Source organism: Triplophysa rosa, linkage group LG2 (assembly GCF_024868665.1).
Source record: "Triplophysa rosa linkage group LG2, Trosa_1v2, whole genome shotgun sequence".
Taxonomy (NCBI): Eukaryota; Metazoa; Chordata; class Actinopteri; order Cypriniformes; family Nemacheilidae; genus Triplophysa; species Triplophysa rosa.
Window position 1 is genome coordinate 23,559,113 of NC_079891.1, and position 11,131 is coordinate 23,570,243.

Genomic DNA, 11,131 nt, shown 5'->3' on the forward strand with positions numbered 1-11,131 from the left:
ACATATGATGGAAATTACTTCCAAATATAAAGTGTGTGTTTGGACAGCTTTTCTTTAGTTTTTATCATTGAAATGATGAAAATCCAGTGTAAAAATGTTTTGAGTTTTGCAAAAAGAGTGCATGAGATTTGCAAACAGTGTCTAAGTGCCCAAACTTGTTTAAGGTTTTGCAGAAAGAGTGACAGATTGGTTTAGGCTATTGAGAATTTGGTTCAGAGAATAGACCTATTTCACAGCATGACGTGTATAAACCGGAAGTAGGGTAAACTCTTGTCCGGTCAATGCTCTAGCTCCATTCACTACACAGAACAGTTGCGGAGACCAGAAGAATAGGCATGTAGCGCTCACTTTATGCTGATTTGTTTAACATATATCGGACCTTGATAATAAATAAATCGCTCAAAAAAAAATGTGTTTGTTTTCCCTATTTTTACATCTCCCAGTAAACCATGAATAAATCGGGCAACATGTGCTACTTTTGTTTTTGGTAAATAAAATGAATGCCTGTGAGAAAACAAGCTGAATGAATGAATGGCTATGACAGCAGTAGGGCCGGGAAAAGGTTTCCCCTACTTCCGGTCTCTGTAGCCATTTTGTGAAATAGGCGAATGGGGTTTAGTGTTTTAGCAATTCAGAAAAACTGTAATTTGACCACAGTGCCACCTATTTGTCCGAAGTTATAAGCACTTCAATTGTGGTTTACTGTAACTTTTTTTAACTGCTTTTAAAAGCTCATCATAAAGGATGTCCACATATATTCCATTCGTACCCTTTTATCAATGTAATTTGTTCGTGGCAGCCTAGGCCACTATGTTTCCCTTTGTAATTTGCTGTGTTGTTTATTCCACTGCCCTTAGCTTTGCTTATGTAGTATTATGATGATATGTGGTGGTCATAACTCACATTTTGCTTTACAATGCTGGAATTCTTGTTGAATTGCATTTTGCTGTGCTTCCATAACCTATCCAGCTTAATATATGCTGGCTCATAGTACCGCATATCCTTCCTGATCTCAGACAAGTTTAAGGGTTCTATATCCAGCCAGATAGGCCCCAGATGGCACAAGATGAAAGGGCCTTTATCAGTGTGTCTTGTGCCAGGGAGGAAAAGGCCACTCCCTGTCTTATCACCCTCGTCCGGAGAGGCCAATGACATCACAGAAGTCCTGTACACGCGTTTCCCTGTAACACTAATCACACTGTCCTGTCTGTGCAATGCAGAGGACATAGAGTAATGCCAATGCCAATTTCAGTATCTATTTTTATAACTATGTTAATAGCACACAGTTGTGTGGGTAAATCAAACAGGCTACACGTAAAGGCTAACACAGAGGAAGAGTTTGTTGCATATGGCATGTACTGTATATACATAAAAATATCGAATAACACACACACACAGAGATAAATCACACATTGTGACCTCTCTGCGTTAAAAGTTAAAACAATAATAAACACATAAATAAAATATAGCTGCAGGCAGCAATTATGCATGGGGTCAAACCCAACAAGGGCACAAATGGAAATACAACGTCTCATCTTCACAAATGTTAGATTTGTCATTATTATTATTTAACGGGGGACCCCCAAGTCTATTTTTTACCTTTTATAGGGGGTCTCTAATGCCTTACAGGGGTTCCGCATCCCCCCAGCCACCCCCCAATTCAAGCATTGTATGTGTCCCTGTCTGTGAAAACCAGGCTTAGGTCTCAAAATCTAATTTTGAGATAACAAGCATCAAAGTTTGATTTTATCCATTGATTTCACTGTAATTTCAATGTTTCACATGGCATTAGTCAGACAATATTAAAGATCTCAAGGTTATGTAGTTTCACAGAATGTTCTGCACATTATGTAGAATGATTTTGTGATGGACTGTGAAAAGTTCACGAAAATGTAATAACCTTTCATCTGACATCATTAAGTCCTCTTCTTCTCACCTTTCACATAAAGAACACTTTTCACAATCCATTTAACTTCTATTAGACACATGCAAAACCCACCCTATATCTTTTACTCACTGAAAATTCTGTTTCCCTTGGAAATAAGTTCCATTACATAATTTAAATTGTGCACTGACTTTATATCATATACTGTATGAAGAACATGTACATTTCTTTTCATACAATACAGTTGCTAAAAACGATCTCATACATTTTAGCATCACAGTATTTCACATTTGTCCATTTTCTCAATGATTCAAACATGGCATCTGGTTTTTTACTTCATTCTGTATTAAGCTATTTTTAGCTCTGCTTGTATGTGTTAGTTTCTATTCTGCTACTAAGACCTGCTGTGAATGCGTTGATTAGGTTGCTTACCGTCTGCTAATGAACGGCGGATGCCTAAAACTCCTGACAGGATTCACTTCAACAGTGCTGATCTCTGATCAGCTATCAGCATGTGGATTCCCATTACTGCTGCGACGGCAGCTGAAGGAAACTGTTCTCAGAATGAAAGGTTTCAGTGACGTTCATGTTTACTGCAATAACATATAATTTGCAAATATATGCAAAAAAAAGCACAGCCTGCCAACACACACTGTGTACGCCGCATAATGATGTTTGTTAATAATAACTGGAAAGGAAATTGAATACAAACAAAGACAAGAGAGGTTGGGTATGTCTAATTATATACTGTATAAATACTGCATTATGCATAATTATGGGTTTAAACTGGTTGTGTAGGTATTTATTACAGTGCATATCAATTATAATACATTTTTGTTGATTTTATCATGTATGAAAATCAAAAATATTATTCAAACTGAACCATAGTCACAAATTATATCTGAGTCAAAATGTTTAAGTTTTGTTAAGTTTTGAACTGAGGTGTGATAGTCAGAATTAACCATCACACCCAATTTCCAAACTCAATATTGTAGACATCTCTCTTAATTTTATATTCACCTTGAACTCCCTTTTAGAAACTTGCTTGATCTATTAAAGGCTCTCTGACAAAACTTTATGATCTGGCAGAACAATGCTGCACTTTCATATGAATTCCACAAATGCACTTTTTGTGTAACCATCTAATCTTACATATCACTCTTCAGTCTTCCAATTGCCAATCTTTGGTGTCCCCTCAGGCGTATTCGCTACTTTCTTTTACATTTTGTGCAGAGCACATTAAAAAAGCCGAAACCCAAAAGAATGAGGCCAAAACTGAGGTCAAGCCCTTAATCACACAGTATAACTGTGGTGTGTGTTCTCCCATGTATTTAGCATTCCTGCATCCAAGTAGCCTTTCTCCTTTCTGTATCACTCTCTTTCTCTGTGTTCGTGCCGCCATCCAAAATACAAACACATAAACACGGGGAGTAATTACAAAGGACACAGTGACTAAAAATATTGACCACCACTGAGGTCGGGTTGCGCTGTGCCTTCATTTCATTACTAAATGTAGCTCTCTGTAAATTTGCTGAAGCATGAACTTATGAAAAAAAAAAAACTGTTTATGGTATGTCTCTGTGAAGCGTCTCGTTTCACAGGGACGTTTGATGGAGGGAACGAGACGTTGTGTCGACACAGAATGGGGTTTGAACTTGAGAACCTATCATCTCTGATTGTACTTTAAAAGGCCAATGAACTTGGCTAATGGCATGGCATGCCAGACTCCGCCCCCGTGCATACTGGTATAAAAGGAAGATGGCATGACCATTCATTCACCTTTTGGGCTGAGGAACCTGAGAGGCATTCTCGGACGTTGCAGTGGACGACTAAGCGTTGTGTCATGAAGGACACAACGTCTCGTTCCCTCCATCAGAGAACAGAGGTTACATCCGTAACAGAGATGTTCCCTTTCTGTCGGTCTCTCGACGTTGTGTCAAGACAGAATGGGGTCCCTATACGAAGTGCCACGGTGCTGAGCCTCGTCACGACTTCCAGCGGAGTGACACTGACTGGCCTGGGCGAGTCACAAGTGAGTGTTACCGCGAATCGTAACCCTCCAGTGGTGTAGTAAGGCACCAGTCCTTCCTACTCTAGAGATGAGATAGCCGCCCGGCACTGTAAGGAACACTGGGAAGCGCTACCCCCACACCGGCCGGGCGGCGCTACGGAGACCACATCTGCCGTAGGGAGATAATACGTGGAATATCTACATGGTCTCACCAGTGGGGGAGATCTCATGGGAGTAGTAGTGCGGGGCCTCAACCAGGGGTTCACAGAAGCGGTGGAGTCCACCGAGGTGAGGTCACAGGTTCACCAGCAGGGGAACCAAGAGTGAGGAAACGTCAGACAGGATGACCCAAGGGGGGAGTCACTACGTGTGGAGCACTAGCTCAGGTATAGGGGTTCACCTCGTGAGGGAAACTCTACCTATACTGGGCTTGGAATACGTGCCGTTCCGCCCGGCTCGTAAACCAGAGAGGTGCTTAGTGATGGATGGGATGCTTGTACTTCACCCGATGGGGGGAGTAGGTAAGCTGGAATAGGGCACTGACTTACCTGATGAAGGGGAGAAGGCACTTCGCAGGCGTATGCCCAGCCGGCTGCCGGACGTACTGCAAGACCTGGGCAGACATCGGCTCTACACGAAGGTTGTGAAATCTACAAATGTTGGGCGTAGCCCAACCCGCAGTTCTGCAGATGTCTGCCAGAGAGGCGCCCTGAGCCAGTGCCCACGAGGAGGCTACACCCCGGGTGGACTGAGCTCTCACTGCCAGAGGGCACGGGAGATCTTGGAACCGGTACGCCAGACTGATGGCATCCACGATCCAGTGCTCCAATCTTTGTTAGGAGACAGCTCTCCCCTTCTGCTGTCCTCCAAAACAGACAAAAAGCTGCTCAGAGCTTCTGAAGCTCTGCGTGTACCAAGTAGAGGCGCAGGGCTCGTACTGGACACAACACAGCAGGTTTACGTCTTCCTCCCCAGGGGGGAGCGCCTGCAAGTTTATCACCTGATCCCTGAAGGGAGTCACGTAGCCAGGCCCAGAACCACGCTGGAGTCGCCCGGCCCGAACTCTAGCCACTCGTTGGACACAGAGAGTGCGTGCACTCTCCTTGGGGCTCAAATGGGGCCCTTCCCAGGCCCACGAGAACCACATTGAGGTCCCAAGAGGGTACGGAGCGCGGACGGGGAGGATTCATCCTCCTCATGCCCCTCAGGAATCTGATGACCAGGTCGTGCTGTCAGAGAAACTTACCGGCCACAAGCGTGCAGCGATGGCGGCGACATAAACCGAGCATAGAAGGGGAGAGGTTGCTCTCTAACCTATCCTGGAGGAAGGACAGCATGACACCGATCGCACAACTCTGCAGATCTTCCCCGCGGGAAGAACACCAGGATGAGAAGAGGCGCCACTTGTAGGCATACAGTTGCCTAGTGGCTGGTGCTTTGGCCTGAGTGATCGTGCTCATGACTGCCAGGAGACAGGTCACTCAGGATCTCCTCGTCCCGTCCATGAGCCCGACGTGGAGGTTCGAGAGGTCTGGTCACGGGTGCCAGACCGTACCCTTCCCCTGAGAAAGAAGGTCCTTCATCAGGGGAATCGGCCAGGAGGGAGTGATCATAAGAAGCGTCAGCTCTGAGAACCAAGTCTGGTTGGGCCAATTGGGTGCAACTAACAGGACATGATGCTCCTCTTCCCTGACCTTGCACAGGGACGGGTCCTGAGGGGAGCGAGAGCAGCCTCCGCGACTTTGGTAAAGACACGAGGAGACAGGGCCAGACCGAAGGGCAGGACTTTGTACTGGTATTCTCGACCCTCGCAGGCAAACTGAAGGAATGGTCTGTGACGTGGGAGAATGCAGACATGAAAGTACGCGACCTTCAAGTCGATAGCTACAAACCAATCCTGATGTCAGGCGGATGTCAGGATGCGCTTCTGCATCAACATTCTGAACGGGAGCTTGAATGGCCTTGTTCAGAGTGCACGATGGGGCACAGTCCCCCACCTTACTTTGGGATGATGAAGTAGAGGCTGTAAACCCCGAAAACATCTCGGCTTGAGGGACGGGCTCGATCACACCTTTCGCCAGAAGGGTGGTGACCTCGGCCCGAAGCACGGGAGCATTCTCCTAGGTAAACAAAATGCCCCGAAACCTGGGCGGGCAATTGGCGAACTGGATCGCGTAGCTGAGACTGATCGTCCTCAATAGCCAACGCGAGGTTCTGTGGTTGGCAGAACGGCTGTCTCGCTGGGGGCGGGGCCCCAGGGAAGCTGGCGGTTCTGCTGTCTTACCTGCCTGCTGCACAACGCACCGTCGAGTGGAGAGTACTGACGAGATAGGCATGATGCAACGTCGAGTTGCGTACGACCCAGCTGTACGATGTCCACTCTGGTGACACTTTGTGGCTTCCCTCGTCCAACTGCTTCACAGCCTGGGCTTGCAGGATAGCCATGGCGTGAAGAGCTGAGGCAGCTTGCCCGCAGCAGTGTAAGCCTTTGACCACCTCCAGGTGGCGGCGGTCTGCTGGCAAAGATGTAACGTGACGGCACGCTCGACCTGGGGTACGTCGACGTATCCCTTAGCTGCCCCCATGTCAAGGGAAGTTAGGGCAACGGAACTCGTTTGACTTGAACGCGCCGAGAAGGGGGCATTCCAGGTCTTGGTGAGCTTCTCATGCACCTCCGGGAATCAAGCCGTGAGCGATGTGTGGATGTGTGGACCCGATGCTCGCGGCAGCCCGAGCAAGCATGGCTGACATCTCCGCGTCATCTTCCGATGCTGCGACGGAAATCTCATCCTGATCACGCACCTGCGGAGACGGGTTTGGTGAGCGTGGCAGGGATTGGACGGTCCGTGGCATCAGCTGCTGCGTGGAACGGGAAGCATACGATGTCATGGCTGCGTCCAAAGAGAACACAGCCACCCGTGACTGCAACACCTTGATCGACATATGCTCTGTTCCCCATTCTGTGTCGACACATCATCGAGAGACTGACAGAAAGGGAACTGTGCTTCAGTTTTGAGCTTCAGCTAAACTGAAATGTTTCTTTCTTTTACACAGTTTTTATTTTAAGAGTGTCTTTAAACGGTGTAAACTAAACACACTCAATAATACAAGGAGTTGCTTTTTGCACAGTAAAGCTTACTCCAAGTTTTTACCAGCTCTGTGTTTGCAGCCTTTGGCACATACAAATCGTGCACACACACAGGCACGCACGCACACACAAATCATACACATACACAATCATACAAATGAATCATACACACAAACACTTTCATTACAGCCTTATCGATCATCCTCCTCTCGTTCGTCCAAGGGATTATGATTTCAAAGCAGTTCCCCTCAGTGCTTCTACTAGAGCCCGCCAGACAAAAACAATGCAAGCAAAATATGAGAGAGAGAGAGAGAGAGAGAGAGAGAGAGACAGAGAGAGAGAGAGAGAGAGAGAGAGAGAGAGAGAGAGAGAGAGATGCTTGTTTCTGCGGTTATAGGTGTATTGGCCTCTGTGGCGAGGGGAGCGTGGAGTAGCGAGGTGTGCAGCAGGAGAGAGAGCCGGGAGACGAGCGGTAAGTGAATGGAGTAATTACAGACGACCAACACCTGTGTCTCGTTCCAGTAAGGGCGCGGAGAGAGGATATAAGCACCAGAGGAAGGCACAATGGGGAAGAAGAGACGGACTCCACACGAGCTGCCACGGACCCAAACCTTCCAGTCAGCCAGGAGGACCTGCGCTGACTTCCGAGCGACACAAGCCAGGCTGAGAGAGAAGCCGGGGACGTTTATACTGTTTACTTTGGGTGCTCTGTTTCGTTTGGTTTCTGTGGAATAAAAGCTGTGTCAGACTCGCCAACCTTGTCCTCTTCCTTCCTACTAACAGCGAACGCGCTACAGCCTCTGTGTACTTTTTACTCTTGAGGTAAACATCTTCAGGAGCATTTTCCCTCTCACTGACATTTAACTTACAGACGCCTACAAACTGCTTTTCAGGTTTTTTTAATAAAACCATCACTGCAAAATACCACATTACACTGCATAATAAGAGACATAGCTGCTGTTATGGACAGCAAACTTTGAGTTTAAGAACTAACAGATTTATCTTAAACAAAGCAACAAATTAACAAAACGTGAGCAATAAGAAATAAATTGTGCTCACATAGGCCTATCAATAAATCATAGCAAGGAATTATAGCAAAACGTTCTTATTCTTATGATACATCATACTTATTCATGGTCACAATATAATATTTACACTGGTCCAGAAGCACTTCCAGATTCATTTTTAATTCTTTTATTTTAAAATCCTACATATATAATTACTTCTTTTGGAAAACATTTTGATTCGGTTATAAATGTTGTATGTTGTTCAGGACAAGCGTAGGATCCACGTTGCTTATGTTCTCCAAAGTGGGTTATAGTGAGAGGGCATAAATTTAGAGAGGACAGAAAGGAACGGGCCATGTCACAGCCAGACTCAAACCTGCGTCATCCACGTAAGCACTACAGCTCGAATGCATCAAAAGCTCATGCATTATAACTGCACCACACCTCTGACCTGCCCAAACTTTTCAGAAATGGCTCCAACTTTATTTTTATTTCATCAGTGGCCCTGCATGGTGAACCTGATGGGTTAAATATAGAGGTAGGAATCAGGATTCAGCACACAGACTGTGAGTGTGACTGCAGGGTCAGAGCAGGACAGACAGTGTCACTGTCTACAGACGCAGACTGTAAGGAACGATGCGTGATGCATTATTAAACTCTGTGATAAAAGACTCTCTATTTTTATCAGCTATGCATTTCTTTCTCATTCTGCTGTCTAAATGTAGTGTCTTTGTTCTAGTGGAAATGCAGATACTCCAGATAGGCGTCTGGGGAGAGAAATGTCAGCTCTGATACATCTGAATGAATCGGTTTTACAGCAGTGCAAACACAGGTTGTATGTTTTTAATACACATTTGAAAGCAATGTCGTAACAGCGTATAAAATATGACTGTGTTTGTGTGTCCATGTTTCGACCACACTTTGACCATGAACGTGTTTCATGTAAGTACCCTGCTGTTCTGCGATTCATGTTCTGACAGTCTGACGTTCTTCCCCATTGTACCTCCTGTTGCCTATTGATATGGTCACATACAAATCCTAAAACAGTGGGGTCAAAAGGTCACAGAGGTCAACAGCGACATGATTTTACCTTCCTGCAAAGCACGCTCCAGACGTCCCTTCGGCTCCAAAAACATGAACAAAAATGCGCATGTGCATATTTACGTGCTTCTGAAGCCTCAAGCTTGTAAATGACATGGCTGTATGTTACGCACATTTCCGTTTTGAAGGCAGACAGTTGTAGCTTTCTCTCCTCAGTGAGCACAGACCACCCACAGCCTGTCGCTAACTGCCTGATGCTATAAAACTGTGGAATACTTGCTAGTGACAACTAATCTTATTGCCTGTGGTATAATATATGTGTTTTTAGTGGGTTTTAAGTGCAAAAAAGCACCAGCAGTCAATGTTCTGGCTATGTGAGACTAATAAACAGAATGAAATTTTATTAACAGAAGCTTAAGGCATGTAATGGGTGAACCAGTGCTGTATGCAAAACAAAGCATTTGCATACAGTACACACTTGTTTTGACAACATTTTGCATATTTCCAGTTAGGTTAAACCGTGATTCAGATTTTAGAATCTGAAAATATTCAACATATAAAATGTCTTTACACAGGTAATAAGTACTGTGCTTCACAGAAAAATAAATACAGTCACCAATACTGCAATTACAGACAAATTGTGGCTATGTTCAAGTTAACAAATGGGTGTGTGATGTAGCATTTTACTAAGTACAATACCGGAGAACTGATATTGCCTATACGCAAGTACTGCAGCGATGTACAGTAGGCTGTATAAACATATGCAAACTAAAACATTAAAACTGTCATCTGTAAATGTTGTCTTTATATCACCATCTCTGTTTAAAACTTTAAATTGCAGGTTACTACAACTTAAATCACTACTTCATTTTCCACATTTTAGAACAATAGCAAATTCTACAAAATGGAATAAAAAAATAAAAATAAATGAAACTTCATGTTATATTTCAGCAACTCAATATATTAGTCACTATAATATAGCTAGTACTATTGGCATTTTATAAACCCTTTTTTTCTTTTGAGGTAGACATTCAATTTAATATTAAATATTAATATTTGTTTGTTTTTTAAACAATGATTTTAGCTTTAAGTTGTTACCTTATTTAACACGAGAGCTCCAGTAAACCACTCAAACGCCAGCAGGGCATCACAAAGGGCATGTTTTCTCTAACGGCACTTATAATTGAGTAATAAATCTTCTATTTCAAGAAGCGAAGGGAGATCAGGGGAAAGAAAGAAAAAAAGACAAAAAGCCCAAGCCACATCAGATGGACATTGTAAAGCCCACAGCCAGAAGTTCTATTTTCTTTTGCCACTCTGTGTCTTTGCGGTCTGAAAATAAGTGGCCTGGACTGAAGTGCCTCAACTAAACATTATATTCAGGCAGTTATCTGTGTCACTGCATTTGTGTGCATGGTCTACGGCAAGAATAACTTCCCACATCACGATGATGAAGATGGAATAAAAACAGCTCGAGGTTTCTTGTGTCCGAATGACAAACAGGAAGTGGCTGTGGAAGGAGCTACAACTCATCTCAGATCAGCTATTTCCATCTCAATAAGTATAGACGACATCCATAAGACCAGAAATACACAACCTGGTAGAACCATACAGATTGATGTTAAAGAAAAGTTTGATTCTCTTTAACTATAGACGTTAAAACGCAGGCTTTAAGGTTGAAATTTTATATGCATCTCCGCCGGACAAACTATCTTCACTGACTCCAGAGGTTGGCACAAGTTTTTCCTGCTCCCCAAAAAACAGTGTGAACGCCTGGACGGAATGTACAAGCACGGAGCCAGGGAGACCATAGATAAAATGTGGGTTTCAATTTAACAGCGGAGAATTTCAGTAGGCTGTTGTGGCAAGAACAAAATAACTTGGCTAATGAAATGGTATTTCCATCATGTTCGAATGAGCTTTTACGTCCTGGCTTTGAAAGAGATGTTCTCCACCACATACAGTATATCTTCACAGTGGAATCCATGGAATGCCTTCCCAGAAAACAGGTGCTTCCTAAACCTCAGCCAAAGCGTATGCTCCTAATTGAAGTTCATCTGCTGTGGACAGTATACTGTATCTGTATGTTTATTTAAAAT